The sequence below is a fragment of the Aquarana catesbeiana genome, linkage group LG04 (genome assembly GCF_042186555.1).
Source record: "Aquarana catesbeiana isolate 2022-GZ linkage group LG04, ASM4218655v1, whole genome shotgun sequence".
NCBI lineage: Eukaryota > Metazoa > Chordata > Amphibia > Anura > Ranidae > Aquarana > Aquarana catesbeiana.
In genome coordinates this window covers 565,500,569-565,513,295 of record NC_133327.1, presented here as the reverse complement: position 1 = coordinate 565,513,295, position 12,727 = coordinate 565,500,569, and positions in this window count along the sequence as shown.

Genomic DNA, 12,727 nt, shown 5'->3' with positions numbered 1-12,727 from the left:
AACAGGTGTTCCAGTCATTAGATTTACTGCAACTATATCCTGACAGGAAGAAAAAGGGTGCGATATGGATTTGTGACAGGTTCAAAAATGCACCAACATCCTCTCAATATTCAGTAGATAGATTTTTTTGGGTGCCGACACATTGAGAGCAGAGAATTTATATATAAAAATATATTTTATTAATACAAAGATAGACAATTAGAACGTTGGTTATTGTTAAACAATTATTAAAAACAACTTGTCTTATAGAGGATGTTATCTTATCACATAGAGGATGTTATCTTATCACATAGAGGTTGACGGTTATGTAGTTATCCCGCCATGTTTCTCCACCGTGGGCTTCCTCAGGGGATATATTTATAACACGATGTATATCACTACATAATAAACAAAACGTATTTTAAGACACTACATTTACATATTATAAGCAGAGTATAGAGCCAAATTAGTTCAAAGAATAAGAGAACTTTGTATATTGTTCGCCATGTTAAGCCCCGGTTCACACAGGGGCGGCACGACTTGCAGGTCGCCTCATCGAGGGGACCTGCACACGACTGCCACGGCGACTTGCAAAATGACTTCTGTATAGAAGTCTATGCAAGTCGCCCCCAAAGTAGTACAGGAACCTTTTTCTAAGTCGGAGCGACTTGCGTCGCTCCTATTAGAACGGTTCCATGGTACAGAACGGGAGGCGACTTGTCAGGCGGCTAGGTCGCCTGACAAGTCGCCCCTGTGTGAACCAGCAGTAAGTCATATCGCCACTCACACGGCTCAATTTCTGATTGCCTCCAAACAAGAGCAAAGGATGATGTGATGAACACCAGGGGGCGCATAAGACAGCTACACGGGCCCAGATAGATCGAACTACAATATAATAGTACTATATTAGTTGTCTACTCAACAACTGAGTACTTGCAAGGCATAAGTGGAAAAGGGTAAAAGAAAGGGAGGATGGACACCACGCATATAGCATACTCAGCACAAGTTGTTGATGTGAAAATAAGCCAAGGGTGCCGTGATGGAATTGAAACACTGATTGTCAAAAAATAGAGACAGGCAGTGAGATGCTGAAAATGCATTAGGGGATATGTAATGAGAATGAGCATAATATAACTCTAAAACTTACTAAATATAAATATAAGAACAAATATAATATCAACTGCTTGCCGACCGCTTCACGCACATATACTGCGGTAGAAGGGCACGTACAGGCATACTAACAAACCTGTACGCTGCCCTTTAAGAAGCGGCTTGCAGGCACACCCACCGCGAGCTCCGTGAGTGTGATCGCGGGTCCCGCGGATTCGATGTCCACGGGGATACCCGCAATCATCTCACGGAGACAAGGAACGTGGAAATGCTGATGCAAACAAGCATTTTCCTGTTCTGCCTAATGACACTGATCACCGCTCCCTGTAATCGGGAGCGGTGATCAGTGTCGTGTCACACGTAGCCCCTCCCCCCCACAGTTAGAATCACTCCCTAGGACACACTTAACCCCTGCTCCTCCTGGTTAACCCATTCACTGCCAGTCACATTTACACAGCAATCAATGCATTTTTAATCGCACTGATCACTATATAAATGTGAATGGTCCCAAAATAGCGCCAAAAGTGTCCGATCTGTCCTCCATAATGTCGCAGTCACGTTAAAAAACGCTGATCGCCGCCATTACTGGTAAAAAAAGATATTAATAAAAATGCCATAAAACTATCCCCTATTTTGTAGACGCTATAACTTTTGCGCAAACCAATCAATAAATGCTTATTGTGATTTTTTTTTTACCAAAAATATGTAGAAGAATACGTATCAGCCTAAACTGGGGAAAACATTTTTTTAATATATTTTTTGGGGATATTTATTATAGCAAAAAGTAAAAAACAATGTGTTTTTTTCAAAATTGTTGCTATTTTTTTGTTTATATTAAAAATAAAAACCGCAGACGTGATCAAATACCACGAAAAGAAAGCTCTATTTGTGGGGAAAAAAAGGACGTCAATTTTGTTTGGGAGCCATGTCCCACGACCGTGCAATTATCAGTTAAAGCAACGCAGTGCCGAATCGCAAAAAGTGCTCTGGTCTTTGGCCAGCATATGTCGTTGAGCGCGCCCAACGTGTACCCACAGGATGCACTATCCCTGGTGCAAATCCCTGCCCCTTCTTGGTCCGCTTCCTTAACTTCAGGGACCGCGACAGGATCCTTTCTGAAGCCCGCAAACACCCCTCACTTCCATATGGCAACTCCTCGGTCCTACTGTTCCCGGATTTCTCAGCTGAGCTGCAGCGTAAGAGAAAGTCCTTTAATGAGGTCCGTAGGCGCCTACGTGAAAAGGACATTAAATACAGCATGTTGTACCCCAGCCGTCTCCGGGTCCCTCACAATGGCTCAGTGAGGTTCTTCGACTCCCCGGCCAATGCGCATAACTGGCTGGACACCCTGAGGTAGATGTGGTAAGCTGTTCCTCACTACAAGTTGCTTTAAGAAAGTTGCCTTAAAGATGCTATTTTCCTTCTGGATACACGCCCTCTGGTCTCACCACCTACTTTGCTGCAGGCTGACTCCTAAGTCTCTTACGCAAGCCATACCTGCCATTTTGGATGGGCTACAGTTCTACTTCCTGAGGCTGAGGTGTATGGCTTATCCCTGATTATGGTCCCTCTCTCACTAGAGCCATCGAACACTAGCGTTCCTCCTGCTCCTGGACTAGATGTATGTTTTCTTCTAGATCCTACTACTCCGGAGCTACCTTGTTGGACACAACTCACTGAAGTATCTAACCCCCCTCAGTCGTTTCAGCCTTTTGAAGAACTTTTCAAAGAAGTCTGAAGATCTATCTGTTAAGGGTTTTAAACTGACTGGCATTGTTGTTCTGGTTGCTGGTCAGTAGGGAGTTCAACAGGTTTCTTCCCTGGAACTTTGAGCCTCACGTAGGCGACTTTTGGTATAACGGTTTAGGGATTAAACTACTAGCCCAGTTATGTTGGGGTATTGGCTAGGTAGGTAGTAGGATGTTTTTTGATGATGTCTGGGTAGGGTGTTATGTGTTCTGGGGAGAGGGGTTTCTCTGTTTTGAAGATCTGGATACACAATGTGCTGCTCAAATGCTTTGTTGGTCTCTGACCCTAATGAATATATGTGCCAATTTTGGGTTTACTTACATGTGTTGGTTTGCTGGGCTCATCCTGCTCCTGTTTCCCCCTGATGTTCCATGATGGCTCCCTCATATGCTGAGCTGCTGACCATTTTGTCATGGAACGTCAGGGGGCTTAACTCCAAATATAAAAGAACACTGTTATTCCAATATTTAAAACTGCATAACTCCCACATAGTGCTGCTGCAGGAGACGCACTTAACTGGTAGCAAGGTTCTGGCTCTGAAAAAGCCCTGGGTGCAAAGGGCGCTTCATGCGACCTATTCCTCGTATTTTCGAGGGGTGTCTATACTGATCAGCAAACGTGTACCATGTGTAATTCATGATGTTCATTTAGATCCCCAGGAGAAATTTGTTATGGTAGTGTTGAGCATTTATAACAAGAAATATGTCATTGTGAATGTCTATCTGCCTCCTCCGAGCCAGATACAGATTCTGTACGCGCTCTATGGGAGGCTGGCTTCTGTTCATGGGAGACTTTAATGCTACACTGTCCCATGACCTGGATAGGCCTTCCCCTCAATCTACTTTTAATTCTGATCTTGGAACGTGGGCTCAGGCAACAGAGTTCCAAGAGGCATGGCGGTGGCTTCACCCCCACGATAGAATGTACTCTTGCTTCTCGACCACATTTAAAACCTCCTCCCGAATTGATCTGGCTTTTGCCAATGCTGCCCTGCTGGCCAGCATTCAGGAGGCAAGTTACCTTCCCTCTGGCCTCTCTGACCACCACCCATTTAAATTGACCATTAGGCACTGCCAGGTCGCGAAGCAAAGCCCTTTGGAGGTTACAACCCCATTAATAACAAGGCAATCCATGACAGAGTTTCTCCTTCCTTGCGGGACTATTGAGTGCAAAATGCGGGATCAGCCCCCCTGGAGATGACATGGGACGCTTCCAAAGCTCACAGCAGAGGTCAGTATATCTCGACTGTGGGGCCGGTGAAGGCGGAGCTTGGGGACAGGGTCTCTGACCTGCCACACAAGGTTGACGAGGCTCTGAATCAATATTCAGCCTCGGCAATGGTCCCCAACTTTGAGCACCTTTCATCGCTTAGGCGAGAACTGCATCTCCATGTTTCAGACACCACCAGGTTGGGTATACAAGATAGCAGACAGGAATACTTTGAGCATGGAAACAAGAATAGCAAACTACTAGTACTCCTCACACCCCCTGTGGCTGAACCCTAACCTATCACAGTTCAATACCATCCACAGGCCTGGGTCAGATACAAAATACTGACCCTTGAGCATGTTATCACCAACAGGGAGCTCACCCCCTTTCACGTTTTACGCACCACATTTAATGTGCCTGCACGGGCCCATTTTAGGTATCTTCAAATCGCTCATGCCTACAGGTGTCAGTTCTTAGGCCAACCAGTTGAATTAGCATACTCGGAGCTCGAATCCACCCTTCGTGTGAAGGACTTGGAGAAACCCACGTCTCAGCTCTACGGGTCCCTGCTGGTTGCTGCCGGCCCCGAGTTGTCCCCCCTCCGCAGGAAATGGGTGGGGGACATACCGGAGCTGGACAAGGACGACTGGAGGGAGATTTGGGACTTTCCCTTCTCCCCTCTGGTCTCAGCTAGGGACAAACTGGTCCAATACAAAATTGTGCATAGAGCTCACTACACACCTCACAGGCTGCACCAGATGTCGCCGGTGCATTCTCCGGCGTGCTGGCGTTGCTACTACCAACCAGGTGACTTTTTCCACATTTTTTGGGTTTGCCCAGCAATCGAACATTATTGGAAAGAAGTACTCCAGGTGATTGCTAAGGTCACTAAGACTCATGTTCCTAATGATCCTAAATATTGTCTGCTGGGGCTGGTGGAACAACTGTCAATGCTCAGAGCCAGGAAAATACTCATATCCCTGCTATTGCACTATGCTCGTAAGGCCATTACGATGAACTGGAAACAGTCGTCTCCCTCCTCTGTCAGATTCTGGAAAAGCCTAATGAATGCCAGTTTACCCCTGTATAAAGCCACCTACTCAGGCAGGGGTTGTCCATAAAAATTTGAAAAGGTATGGACCGGTTGGCTAGATGATAATACCACGGCAACTGATGCAGTAACCAATTCCTAGATTAACACTATATCTGTAGTCTGTTAGTGTATTAACCCAACTACTCTCATGTTGCATTATCCTGTTGGTACCAATTTGAGCACAGATTCTCCCGAACTGAACCTCTCCCTACATTGGGGTTATAGTATAAGTTAGTTTGTTTATGTTGTATGTTGTGCCCTGTTGCGGTATGTTGCCGCATCAAAAGAACTGCCCCTGCGTGGGCAAGGTTTGGCCCCTGCGTGGGCTAATTTTGTATGCTAATGAAAAATGTAATAAAAAAGATTTTGCAAAAAAAAACAAAAAAAAAAACATGGGACTGGCTATTGATAATGACAATAGTTGGTAATTAAAGAAATGACTTGAAAATTATAGTTTCGTTCAGGCCAGGATACTCAGTGGTGTTTGCTTCGCTTGCGTCTATCTAGCAAGGTTACTTTGTGGTATAAGCAAGAAAGCTGAGACCTCTGCAGTGTGTAAATGTGCTTTTACTATACAAAGATGCTGTACATACAAAACTATTTCAATATTAGGAATACAATACAAGACTGACAGATATCTATAACTAGCAAATAAACAGCCTATGGTCTATAACAGTAGAAATACACTTAAAAGTTACTTAAATCCAGTTACTGTATGTTCGTGATTTCCATTACAACGATTCATCTGGAGATCAGGCACCTTCTTGCATGATGAGTGGCTTCTGGTGTTAAAGCATGATGAAGTGGGCTGTGTTTAAGGCATCATAAATCCTTTTCTATGTCAGCTTGTTACAAACTCTATTACCTCAACAACCAACAAACCTGCATCTCGGGAGTTTCAGTTTGAAAGGCACTCTCCTACCTGTTTACTGTAGCTATAGAGACAATAAACTGCTCTCAAACTACCAACGGAATACAACAATGATATCTACATTACCATTGTATCCAACAGCATTTGTTTGAGAAATTCTGTGTCTGTGAAACCAGAATGCTATGAGTCTTATAGAAAAAATATATTTTATATCAAACACAACACATTCTGCCCTTGATTTTTCTCTCAGACTACACGCAGAAAATCTCTTCATTAGTTAACTCATTCTAAACATTAATTTTCCTTGAATGCAACCCCTCTTATATTTCTGTCACTGAGAAGGTGTTTCAGTCTTTGGCTAAAAGTTAATTAGAAAGTCCATTCTAAAGTTCTTTAGAAAAAAGTCCAGGCTTGTAATACATCAAAGGCCTTGCTCTCCGCAGCTCTTGCAGTCTTCCATCATTCTGCCCATCATGTAACCCTTTTTCTCTGGTCTTCCTATGTATCAAATCGGAGACAGCCTGTGGAGTGGAAAACAAAGCGTTCCTTCTAATAATACATAAACAGTAAATCCCGGCCCTTCAGCTACAATCTCTCCTCCAAATGGGTTCTTGCATGGATATCTGACCAATACTTTGCCTCCTGCCTGTATGCGAAAGGACCCACACTCCGCTTGAGTGCTCTCGTCATATACCACTTCCTCCCAGTCTGAATATAGATATCAGATATTCCAAACCGCTCACAACAATAAACAAGACAATACTCGTTTGGTTGCTGAACATGGACTGTTTATTGAAAACACAGGTACACAGCTAATACTCTGGACAATCCCCCCATCTTTGCATTCAGGGTGGGGTAGACTGTCAAATCAGCAGCGAGAGCTGTTGGAGGAATTCGCTCCCACCAATCTCACAGCTAATCTACATACACATCCCATAATATCCAAGGCAGACAGACACAATAGAACATTGGAATATAGCCACACCCCAAACGGCAGAGGCCATCATGGCCTCTTTAATAATGTCCTTTCGCATTACATAACAGAATATCTTCCTAAATGCTTGTAGCTCCCTCAAATGCTAGGGCCCATAGTCGGTAGGCAAGAGGCTAGCATTCAGTCCCCTCCAAAAGCCCCTGTCCCAGGTGAGTCTGTCACAATGCACTTCTGACCCTCCCAAAGAACATCAATAGGGAGGAGAGGAAGGTACCACTTCTATTTCATTAGTGTCTGGTTCTGTGCTACAGCTGCCCTAGTGGTCAGCCCATTATCTCTCACCCATCCTGCTATTGGCAATGCAGTATGTATGGTGACTGTGTCCTTTCCTGTAATGGTCTCTACATGTTGAAGTGCTGTGTTGGCCCCAAACAGGTACTTCTCTAGGGGCGTGTATCTCTTCCGTTCCCCTGTCAGTTGTTTGGACCAAAATCCAATGGGTAATGCTCTTGGTCCTTTCTTTTCATTTGCTGCCACAGACTCCAAGATATGGTATCATTCTGCTCCACTACATCCAGCTGAAATGGTGCTCCTTGTCTCATAGGTCCTAATCCCTGATGCTGCAAAACAGCTTCTTTAGCAGCCAGGAATGTGGTCCGCTGCTCTGAACACCATGAGAACTTTTTTCTGATGACATTATATATAGGCCTCAGAATCAGTCCAAGATGTGGGATGAACGATCTCCAGAACCCCACAACTCCAATGAACTTCTGTGCCTCCTCTTTGGTAGTAGGGGGTGACAGTGCCTGGATAGTTTGCACAACTGTCTCTGGAATTTTCCTCTGCAGCCCAGTCCACATCATTCCCAGGAATATCACTTCTGTGGCAGGTCCTTGGACTTTGTCGATAGCCCACCCTCTGTTTTCCATGTGCTGTATCAGCAGGTGCAGTGCTTCAGTTACATCTTCTTTTGTTCCAGAGATCATGATGTCATCAATGTAGTGAAACACAGTGACTTTCAAACTCAGGGTACTTAAATCTCGGATAATCAGTTCATGACAAATCGTTGAAGAATGAACATAGTCTTCAGGAAGCATGGTGAAAGGGTACTGGCAGCCATCCCACACCATAGCAAACTGGTCTTGACACTCTGGGTCTATCAAAATCGAAAAGAAAGCATTAGCCAGGTCTATCACAGCATGATATTCTCCTGCCTCTTTAGCAATTTTCTCAACAATTGAGATCATATCAGGTACAGCTGACTTCAATGGAGGAGCCACTTTGTTTAGACCTCTGTAATCCATAGTCATTCTATATGTCCCATCAGGTTTCTTTACTGGGAACACTGGAGACGAGAAAGGACTTACAGCAGGTCTAAGGATCCCTACTCTCAACAGTTCTAGAATAGTCTCCCCAATCTCTTTGTGGCCTCCAGGAAGTCTGTACTGCTTGAGACAGACTGGCTTCTCCGGTGGAGGAATGTAGACAGGGGTCCATTTTGCATGACCTCTGACCACAGCCTTCACCGCCCTAATCAGATACACTTTATCAGGATACCCGAATGTGAATGTACCCCTTTCAGTCTGAATTGACTGACCTTGAAGTACATCCATCCCAAGAATATTTTCGGGTAACTCTGATACCAAAACATTTGTCATAAATCCTGATCCCTTGCCAATAGCCAATTTCACCCATATCCTAACTGCTGGTGTGGTTTGCCCTCCAAAACCTTCTACAGAAATCAGTTCTCCTTTGTGATGGGAAGGATTTCCTTGTAAAAGTGTAACTTCAGCTCCGGTATCAATTAAAGCCATTACATGTGTAGGAGAAGTTGACTTCTCCTACACATACAATGACAGGTGCATATGGGCATTGGTCTCCTGCTGTCACTGCTATTACAGGAGACTCACCTTCCCTTCATAAAGGATAAGGAACCTCCCAATCCCCTTTTCTGATACTCTCTAACTCCTCCCCAGAATAAATGGATTTGGGTTTGGGTTCATGTTCAGTTTTGGGAATTGGTTTGGGGCTAACAGGACACGCCACCATGATGGGGTAAGTGCTGGTCAGACAGTGGCAGGCGAGTGGGCGGGGTGGTGGGGGCACAGTGGCTGCATATTATGGGCACAGAGGCTGCATATGATGGGCACAGTTGGCTGTGTATTATGGGCACAGTTGGCTGCATACGATGGGCACAGTTGGCTGCATACGATGGGCACAGTTGGCTGCATACGATGGGCACAGTGGCTGCAGTTGTTTTTGTTCCAGTATTTTTCAGTTCATTTGCACCACCCAAAAATTTGGAGCACCAGCCGCCACTGATGTCCCGGCATGTGGACTGTTTATCAGAAATCAGAGTGTAAGTCAGCTATGTTGGTACAATGCCAGAGGCCATCGTAGGATACGTTTAATTAAATTCTATGGGAAATCACCGCCACATTATGGCAATTCTAACCTTATCTTACGTGATGCATCTGGTCATTCCATGTGACATAGGGAAAGAAGTAGACATGTGCAATTCGTTTCTTTCCAAATTCATTTTTTAACAAATTTCAACAAATTCGTTAATTCGGAAATATCCGAATTAACGAAAACCCATTTAACAAATTTTTCAGAATATTCAAAAATTTGTAAATTCGTACATTCGTATGTTCGTACATTTGTAAATTTGGAAATTTGGAAATTCGGAAATCTGAAATACTAATTAACTAATAATAACATAACTATTACTATTAAATTATAGGTATTGTAATTTCCTTTCAAGTTTGGCTGTTAGTGAACGTAACACATACAAATTTATCCGAAGTTACGAATTATCCGAAATAACAAATGCTGTATCCAAACAAATGGAACGTAATGAATTAATAATGAATAACAATAATAAAAACTTTTTATTATTATTATTAATTTGTTCCATTCCATTTGTTTAGATGCAGCATTCGTTATTTCGGATAATTCGTAATTTCGGATAAATTCGTATTTGTTACGTTCACTAACAGCCAAATTTGAAAGGAAATTACAATACCTATAATTTAATAGTTAGTTACCATTTCAGATTTTCGAATTTTCGGGTTTTTGGATTTTCAAATTTACAAATTTCCGAATTTTCTAATTTACAAATGTACGAATTTACGAATGTACAAATGTGCGAATGTACGAATTTATGAATATATGAATGTACGAATGTGCAAATGTGCGAATGTACGAACATACGAATTTACGAATGTACGAATTGGGATCATAACGAATGACCCGAAAACGAGAAAAAAAATAAACGCATGAAACGAAAACAAAAATGAACATTTTTTTTGGCAGTGCACGTCTAGAAAGAAGTAATGTCTTGAAGTGCTAGTTAATAGGGATGGGCTGAACACACCCCCGGTTCGGTTCACACCAGAACATCTTGAACAGGCAAAAAGTTCTAGCGAACATGCAAACTCTATTAAAGTCTTTGGGACACGAACATGAAATATCAAAAGTTCTCATTTCAAAGGCTTATATGCAAGTTATTGCCATAAAAGTGTATGGGGACCTGAGTACTGCCCTGGGGGACATGTATCAATGCAAAAAAACGTTTTTAAAACAATAGTTTTTAAAGGAACAGTGATTTTAATGATGCTTAAAATGAAACAATAAAAATGAAATATTCCTTTAAATATCGTGCCTGGAGGGTCCCCTTAGTCTGCCTGTAAAGTGGCGCATCTGTGCGATGTGTAGAACATGCTGTGGGAATAATGACATTTATAAAGGAAAAAAGGGCCAAAGGGTCTGGTATGGATTCTGAGGGGGACCCCTTGCCGTTTTTCTTTTTTAATTTTGGCGCGGAGTTCCTCTTAAAATCTATACCAGACCCAAAGGACCAGGTATGGATTTTGGGGGGGGGGGACCCCACGCCGTTTTTTTCTTAATTCTGTCATAGGGTGCCCCTTAACCACTTCAATACAGGACACTTTCACCCCCTTCCTGCCCAGACCAATTTTCAGCTTTCGTTGCTCCCACCACAGCTTGAATGACAATTACTCAGTCATGCAACACTGTACCCAAACAAAAATTTTTTTTAACAATACATTTTTTTCATGTTAGGTAAGAAACAATACAAATAAAATTGCCGTATACAGTAATCAATATTAGTAGTAATATCTATACTATAAAGGAATTTAGTATAGGATTGTTCAGTTCTTGATGTCCTGGACCTACCTACCCCTAATGGGTTCATACTGTAGGCCTGGGAGGTCACCAAGTTAAATCTATAATTCAGTCCATTTAAACTCTAATTAGGGAAGGAATATTAGAAGAGGGGAAAACAAAAATATAAGGGAAAACAGAAATAATAAACTACACCGACATATTACTTAAATGATTGTTCAGAGTATTCTGAGGCTTTAAGTTATAATTTATATTCCTTAAAGTAATTAGAGGCTCTAGGGTAAGATAAGATAACCAGTTGTGCCATTTCTTTCTAAAGGTGGTGGTGGAGTAGTTCTTGTAAGCTAGCATCAAGTCGAATTGTGCTTGAGTATTTAGTCTGGATATAACTGTAGATAGATTAGGTGCATCAATAGATTTCCACAGACTCGTTATTGTGAGTCTTGCCACTATAAAAATATAAACCACAATTGTCCTGTATATTGTGGGATATTTATCAAGATTTATACCTAATAAGGCTGTGGCAGGAGTAAGCGTGGAAAGGTTCCCTGTAATATCTGCTATGAAGGATGTTACTGAATTCCAAAAGCTTTTCAAGTTTTTACAGCTCCATAAAATGTGTAGAAGGTTGTCAGTTTGCTCATTGCATCTCCAACAAATGTCGGATGTGGAAGGATAGATTTTTGATAATTTGTATGGAGTTAAATACCATCTGTTTATTTTTTGCACGTTGTCTCAGTGTTCAATACACGATGATGTATTAAATATTTGTAAGGATATTTTCCATTGGTCCCAAGAAAATTTTGGATCTAAATCTCTCTCCCATTTCATCATATGTGAATTTTTGGTATTTGAATGGGAGGTCAGTAGATCATAGAAAAGGGAAATTCCTTTCCTTTTTCGTTCCTTTTGGTGTGTAAAAAAAACTCCCACAATATTGATGGAATTTCTATATGGTTATTGGGATTAAAATCCTTTAAACGGTTACACTTTACAAGCTTACTCATAATTACAGCCCTGAAGTGCAAAGGTAGATTTTTGTATAAATGGTAGCATTGTTTGATCCAATCATCTACTGATAATTGAATTCTGCAATAATTTATTACTTCTGTTGGGTTAAATACTTTGGATTTTATTTCTATATTTTTAGTTTTAGAAAAGATGTGTTTCCATGCTAATATTGTGGCTTTGATACTTAGTAGATTGGGTGTGATTACTTTAGGGAGTAAAGAATTAGCTATTGAGATCATAACTTTTAGTAAATTCTTTTTTCTATATTTAACCATAACTTGTCTTCCGGTGTGGTGAGCCAAAATGTAATCTGGTCTAATAAGGATGCATAGTAATAGTTCTTAATGTCTGGTAGATTCATTCCTCCTGAAGATTTATTGGTAGTTGAAATTGAAAATGCCACTCTGGGTTTCCTTCTATTCCATATAAAATGTTTATGTTTTGTATTCAATTGTGTGAAAAGTTATTGGGATAGGTAGGCATCGAAAGTAATATAACATTTTTGGTAAAGTCTGCATTTTAAATGCAGCTATTTTTCCGACCCAAGATAAATGGGTTATCTGTATGTTTTGCAGATCTTTGTTGACTTGTTCTAATAGGGAGGGGAAATTTGCCTCATATATTT